The 7,591-nt window shown below is 41.5% G+C and overlaps 1 protein-coding gene across 5 annotated transcripts in view; it reads left to right on the forward strand.

The window, feature by feature from the left end:
- Positions 1 to 7,591, forward strand: part of RNF38 (ring finger protein 38) — an 80,266-nt gene that overhangs the window by 17,700 nt on the left and 54,975 nt on the right. The window lies entirely within an intron of this gene.

A 7,591-nucleotide genomic window follows, 5' to 3' on the forward strand; every position in this document is an offset into this window, starting at 1 on the left:
ACAGGTCAAAGGCTTTGGCATAGTCAATAAAGCAGAAATAGATGTTTTTCTGGAACTCTCTTGTTTTTTCGATGATCCAGCAGATTTTGGCAATTTGATCTCTGGTTCCTCTGCCTTTTCTAAAACCAGCTTGAACATCTGGAAGTTCACATATTGCTGAAGCCTGGCTTGGAGAATTTTGAGCATTACTTTACTAGCATGTGAGATGAGTGCAATTGTGCGGTAGTTTGAGCATTCTTTGGCATTGCCTTTCTTTGGGATTGGAATGAAAACTGACCTTTTCCAGTCCTGTGGCCACTGCTGAGTTTTCCAAGTTTGCTGGCATATTGAGTGCAGCACTTTCACAGCATCATCTTTCAGGATTTGAAGCAGCTCAATTGGAATTCCATCACCTCCACTAGTTTTGTTTATAGTGATGCTTCCTAAGGCCCACCTGACTTCACATTCCAGGATGTCCAGCTCTAGGTGAGTGTGAGTGATCACACGTTCGTGATTATCTGGGTCGTGAAGATCTTTTTTGTACAGTTTTTCTGTGTATTCTCGCCACATCTTCTTAATATCTTCTGCTTGTTAGGTCCATACCATTTCTGTCCTTTATTGGGCCCATCTTTGCATGAAATGTTCCCTTGGTATCTCTAATTTTTTTGAAGAGATCTGTAGTCTTTCCCATTCTATTGTTTTCCTCTATTTCTTTGCATTGATTGCTGAAGAAGGCTTTCTTATCTCTCTTTGCTATTCTTTGGAACTCTGCATTCAAATGGGTCTATCTTTCCTTTTCTCCTTTGCCTTTCGCCTCTCTCCTTTTCACAGCTATTGGTAAGGGCTCCTCAGACAGCCATTTTGCCTTTTTGCATTTCTTTTTCTTGGGGATGGTCTTATTCCCTGTCTCCTGTACAATGTCATGAACCTCTGTCCATAGTTCATCAGGCACTCTATCAGATCTAGTCCCTTAAATCTATTTTTCACTTCCACTGTATAGTTATAAGGGATTTGATTTAGGTCATACCTGAATGGTCTAGTGGTTTTCCCCACTTTCTTCAATTTAAGTCTGAATTTGGCAATAAGGAGTTGATGATCTGAGCCACAGTCAGCTCCCAGTCTTGTATTTGCTGACTGTATAGAGCTTCTCCATCTTTGGCTACAAAGAATATAATCAGTCTGATTTCGGTGTTGACCATCTGGTGATGTCCATGTGTAGAGTCTTCCCTTGTGTTGTTGGAAGAAGGTGTTTGCTATGACCAGTGCGTTCTTTTGGGAGAACTCTGTTTATTCATTTAGCAAACATTTATAAGTGCCTACTCTATGCCAGGCATACCTGCATCAACAGAGTATCATGGTGAAAAGACTGACAAAGAAGGTCCTTCTTCATAGGGTGCTCTTTGTGGAAGGAGCAGAAAATGAACCGTATATGTAAACAAGTAAATAATCAGATACTCTAAAGTACTGTGCAATTAGTTGAGCAGTTGGCTACTCTTAGTTAGGTATTCAGTTCAGTTCAGTCGCTCAGTCGTGTCCGACTCTTTGCGACCCCGTGAATCGCAGCACGCCAGGCCTCCCTGTCCATCACCAACTCCCAGAGTTCACTCAGACTCACATCCATCGAGTCAGTGATGCCATCCAGCCATGTCATCCTCTGTCATCCCCTTCTCCTCCTGCCCCCAATCTCTCCCAGCATTAGAGTCTTTTCCAATGAGTCAACTCTTCGCATGAGGTGGCCAAAATACTGGAGTTTCAGCTTCAGCATCATTCCTTCCAAAGAAATCCCAGGGCTGATCTCCTTCAGAATGGACTGGTTGGATCTCCTTGCAGTCCAAGGGACTCTCAAGAGTCTTCTGCAACACCACAGTTTAAAAGCATCAATTCTTTGGTGCTCAGCCTTCTTCACAATCCAACTCTCACATCCATACATGACCACAGGAAAAACCATAGCCTTGACTAGACGGACCTTTGTTGGCATACATTGACATGCCATATGCCATTCAAAAGCTTTTGAATGGCATATGGCATGTTTCTCTGCTTTTGAATATGCTATCTAGGTTGGTCATAACTTTCCTTCCAAGGAGTAAGCGTCTTTTAATTAGGGAAGGCCTTTAAGAAGGTGACCCTTAGGCTAAGATCTGACAGATGGAAAAGAACAAATCGAGAAAAACTTGGCCATAGAACATTCTAAGGAGAGGAAACAGCTAGTGTAAAAGCCCTGATAGAAACAAACAGAAGGAGAGCTGATGTGCTCCAGCAAGGTGCATGAGGGTACAAGTGGTTGAGATGAGGTTGAAGGGGTAGGTATAGACGAAATTGAGTGGATCTTGGTAAGCCAGGGAAAGAAGTTTAGATTTTATTCTGCCTATATGGGAAGCCTTTGGAAGGTTTTAAGCGAAGGAGTGACATTATATATTCTTTTACAGTATCCCTTTTGCTGCTGTGATAAGAATTTTTAAAAATTGTAAAATCTGCAACACAAAATTTACCTTCTTAACCATTCATTTAGGTGTACAGCTCAGCAGTGTTAAGTACATTCACATTGTGCAGCCAATCCCTAGAACTCTTTTACATTGCAAAATGAAAACTCTATTCATTACACAATACCTTACTCTTCTCCCAAGCTCTGGCAATCACTCTTCTACTTTGTCTCTTAATCTGAGTGCTCTATGTACCTAATACAGGTGAAGTCAAATAGTAGTAGTCTTTTTGTGACTGACTTAGCATAATGTTGCCAACGTTCATCCATGCTGTAGCTTCAGAACTTCCTTCCTTTTAAAGGCTGAATAATATTCCACTGTATGTGTATAGCACATTTTTTTTATTCATCCATGGATGGTTTCTTGGGTTACTTCCACGTTTTGGCTATTGTGAATAATGCTGCTAGGACCCTAGGTTTTCAGAAACCTCTTTTAGACTCTGTTTTCAGCTCTTGGAGGTATATGCCTAGAGTGGAATTGTTGGATCTTTTCTCCCATTTTTAATGTTTTGGCGAACCACTATTCTGTTTCCTGAAGGGAGTGCACCATTTTACGTTCCCACCAAGAGTGTACAAGGATTCCTGTTTGTCGACATCCTTGTCAACACTTTTTTTTTCTATTTTTGTTTTTTTGTTTAATGGTAGCCTCCTAATGAGTGTGAGGTAGTATCTCACTGTGGTTTTGATTTGCATTTTTCTCCTGACTAGTGATGTTGAACATATTTTCTAGTGCTTATTGGACATTTGAACATCTTTGAAAAAATGTCTGTTTCAATCCTTTGCCAATTTTATAATCAGGTTTTGGTTTTTGCTTGGTTGTAGTTCTTTATGTGTGTATGCTTGTGTGTTAAATCGCTTCAGTCTTGTCCAACTCTGCAACCCTATGGACTGTAGCCTGCCAGGCTCCTCTGTCCATGGGATTCTCCAGGCGAGAACTCTGGAGTGGGTTGCCATGCCCTCCTCCACGGGATCTTCCCAACCCAGGGATCAAACCTACCTCTGTTATGTCTCCTGCACTGGCAGCAGGTTCTTTACCACTAGCGCTACCTATAGTTCTTTATATATCCCAGATATTAATCTGTTATCAGATATGACTTGAAAATATTTTCTCCTATTCCATAGGTTCCCTTTTCACTCTTGTTGCACTGATGTTTTTATTTTGAAGTAATCCAAATTTATGTTTTTTTCTCTTGTTGCCTATGAGTTTCAGAATGAGATCTTCCTTATATATATTCTAAGATTATAGTGGTTTTCTTTTGTTGGAATAAGGAAAAGGGACTTCTGGTCGTCCAGTGGTTAAGATTCCACATTTCCAATCCAGGAATCATGGATTGGATCCCTGGTTGAAGAACTAAGATCCTGAATGCTGCAGGGTGGCTAAAAAACAAACAACAAAAGAATTAAGGAAAAGGCAGAAAATCTGATGAGAAATTCATAATTACTAAAGAAATATAATTTCCAAGTTCAATTGGCTAACAAGCATATTCTACCAAACATTTAAAGAAGGCACATCACCAATCTTACAGAAACTCTTGTAGAGAACAGAAAAAGAATACTCCAGGATTCATTTTCCGAGGCCAGCATAATATCTGTGACAAGACTTGATAAAGATGTTACAAAGACGAAAAGTAACAGCTAATCTCACTTAAGAAAACAGATGTAAAGATTGTAAGCAAAATATTAGCAAACCAAATCCAACAGTGTAGAAAAAGAGTAGCACAATATGATGATGGTTTCATAGGAATGTAAAATTGGTTTAACCTCCAAAAAGCAATGTAATTCACCCAGCAACAGAAATTCTGTGATTATCTAATAGATACAGAAAATTTTCATAAAATTAAATATCCATTTTATGGTAAACTTTTAACAAATTTAAAATAAAATAAACCTCCCTTGATTTGCTAAAGGGATATACCAAAAACCTACTGCCAACATCATACCTAAAGGTGAAATGTTGGAAGCTTTCCAGTTTTGGAATAAGACAACAATGCATGCTCTCACTGTATCTATTTAGCATTGTACTGGGAGTCCTAGCCAGTGCAGTGAGACAGGATAAGAGGAAAACGCGTTGGAAAGATAGAAATTGAATGGTTATTTTGTGCCAATGGGAGTATATGTGTAGGAAACACAAAAAAATTAAGAAAACTATTAGAATTAATAATTATGTATAAAACTTAGAATAAACCCAAGAACAAATGTGCAAGATCTTTCCAGAAAACTGTGAAGCATTATTGAAAAAATTAACAACTCTGGAGAAGGAAATGGCAACCCACTGCAGTGTTCTTGCCTGGAGAATCCCAAGGATGGGGGAGCCTGGTGGGCTGCCGTCTATGGGGTTGCACAGAGTCGGACACGACTGAAGTGACTTAGCGGCAGCAGGTAAATAAATGATGCATCTTACTTACAGTTTGAAGATTTAATATTATAAAGATGTCAATACCACCTAATTCATCTCGAGATCAATGTGAAAGTGAAAATTGCTCAGTCGTGTCCTACTCTTTGTGACCCCATGGACTATACAATCCATGGAATTCTCCAGGCCAGAATATTGGAGTGGGTAGCCTTTCTCTTTTCCAGGGGATCTTCCCAACCCAGAGCGATCTCTGCATGGCAGGTGGATTCTTTACCAGCTGAGCCACAAGGGAAAGCCCAATAAAAAATTCTCAGCAGTTATTTCCATGTACTAGAATGGTAGGACACCAGGGTAGACCAATGACCACACACATTTGAAGTAACTGCAGTATTTTCCTCTTTGGTAAGCAACATATATTGGTATATTTTTTGTTTTAGAAGTTGAGGGGATTTAAATGACCTAGATAACCCAGGAAGAAGTTTTTAGTAGTTATTTACGGTTTTCACTTCTGTCGTGAAAACCAGTTTTTTTAAAAACCAATTTTAAAGGGCAGTCTTGGAGTCAGAATTCTCAAAAAGCGCTTAATTACTACAAGCAACTACTTTTCCTGCAAGTGCTCTACTGTTCCCCAGCCACATGCGGCTGTTTATACAATCCTGGGAAGCTAGAATGAGAATTAATTCATTAGTTGCACTAGCCCCATTTCAAGTCTTCATTCAGTAGCCATGTATATGTAGATAATGGCTACCTTTTGGATGCTGCTGCAGATGTTGAACATTTCTATCATTGCAGAAAAATCCATTGGACACCTCTCCAACAAGGTTCCCGACCTTTTTGTGCAGACTCCAAGAAAAATTTTAGGTGGACTAGGGATGAGCAACTGCTCCAGTATAATTTACTCCCCACCACACTAGGTGGTCAGTGGCCCACCTTAAAACTTAACCCACTCATTGGGTGTTTTCTGGTTTAGAAAATCAGTTAGAAAAAAAATTGCAGTATAAATTTCAAACTATTCAACCTTGAGGTGTGGGAGCATTGTTTACCAGTGGACAGACTTCTTAGATCAAGTCCTCACACTCCAGTTAAGTAAGATCTCAACCATTTAAGAAGGGTTTTCAAGAGTTTGCCTGACAAAGGATTGGCTGAAGGCCAGGGGAAATGCATATAAATTTAAGGATTAGGAACCCTGGAGGACTGTAATAGGTTTTTGCCACCGAGATTCAACACTTGAGGAACCTGACTCTTACCTTACAATTGGGCAACTTCCAGATGGTAATTTCCCTCCCTGTTCCCCCCCTCCTTTTTTTTTTCTTCCTGTACTTCCCCCTCTCCTTGCATACCTGTATACAGTTAAACAAGAAAAGCTGTTTCGGGGTGGTCTGTATTATGTAAGGAAGCTTGTATGACAGATTCTATTGGAAGATCTGTAATGCCAGGTGAATCCACAGCAGGAGACAGGGGTTAGAAGTGGATTACATTGGATGCACCTAAAGGTGTGGTTGGAATTTATGCGTCTGTATTATGAAATGAGAGGCGGGGACCTTAAAAGTTTTGATGTAAACATCTCCAAAGTTGCTTGCTTTGGAAGACTGGCAGAGAGGGCTTTGAGGGGGAAGAGTGGCTAGATAACAGGGCTACATAATAGGGGTGTGGGGCTACAGGAGGGGACGTGTTCATGGGGGCCTATTATCTCATTCTAGCTTCTCTTTGTTAGGAGTTGTAAAAGCCTGTGATGTGATTGCTGGAACTTTGAGTTCAGCAGTTGCTAAGCACCTGCTGCTGTGTTTCATGCTGTAGGTTTGGACTTCAGGGTTATAGTCAGAACAGTCTGATCGCTGAGTCTGACACGGGAGACAAATGTATTCAAATAATTACCATTTTGTGTTATTCATACATAGAGGTTCAGAGGATCCTGGAACATCATTTTAGTCTGGTTCCCTAATTTTCTATCGGAAGCAGCTTTGGCCCAGAGCAGGCTGGAGACTGGTTTGAGTAATGCCAAAAGAACTAGAACTTGGGGGTTTTTTTTGATGATTGGCCTGAAATACGGTCTCCATCCTTGAAGACATATAATTCCTATCTACTTAAAACCCGCTTCTTTGATGATGTCCCCTTGACCTCCCTCTTTACTTCGATATCACTTAAACTATTTTGTCCTTGTATTTACTGCGCTTTATAGAAGATATTACATCCTCTTTTAGATCTTGAATGTGAGTATCAGGACAGGCACCATGCCAGCTTCTGTCTCCGTACCTGTCTCATTTCCTGTTCTCAGCACAATGTCAGGTTTAATTGAGCCTTACAGTAGGACAAATTAGGGTTGACTGCCTCTCCAGAGATACATTGGACAAAGACACCCGGACAGATCACCTGCCTCTACATCAATAAAAATTCCTAACATTTAGGCCACATGGATACATACACTGTATTTGGAATCTGAATGAAGTCAGGTACTATTTGATGGCTAAGTTTTGGAGGCGCTAGGCACGCACTTGCAACAACATTCTGGGAGAGATGTGCACGAATTGGGAGGCTCGGCCCGCCGGCTGCCCAGCGTAGCGGCGGCCTTTCTGTGCGCGGGGGGCGGGACGGGGCGGGGCTGCGCAGGGGCGCTGCGCGACGGCTCTGTTGCCGGAACTAGTCCGAGTCGCGCGCCGGGACGCGCGCAGCCCGCCCCGCCCCCTCCCCGAGGGTGGAAACAAAAGAGTCTCCGCGCGCAGAGACCAGCCGAGGGGGAGAGGGGCGGAGCGTCTGGCGGTCTCGCACCCTGGGCTCGCTAG

The sequence above is a fragment of the Bison bison genome, unplaced genomic scaffold (genome assembly GCF_000754665.1).
Source record: "Bison bison bison isolate TAMUID 2011002044 unplaced genomic scaffold, Bison_UMD1.0 scf7180017864230, whole genome shotgun sequence".
NCBI lineage: Eukaryota > Metazoa > Chordata > Mammalia > Artiodactyla > Bovidae > Bison > Bison bison.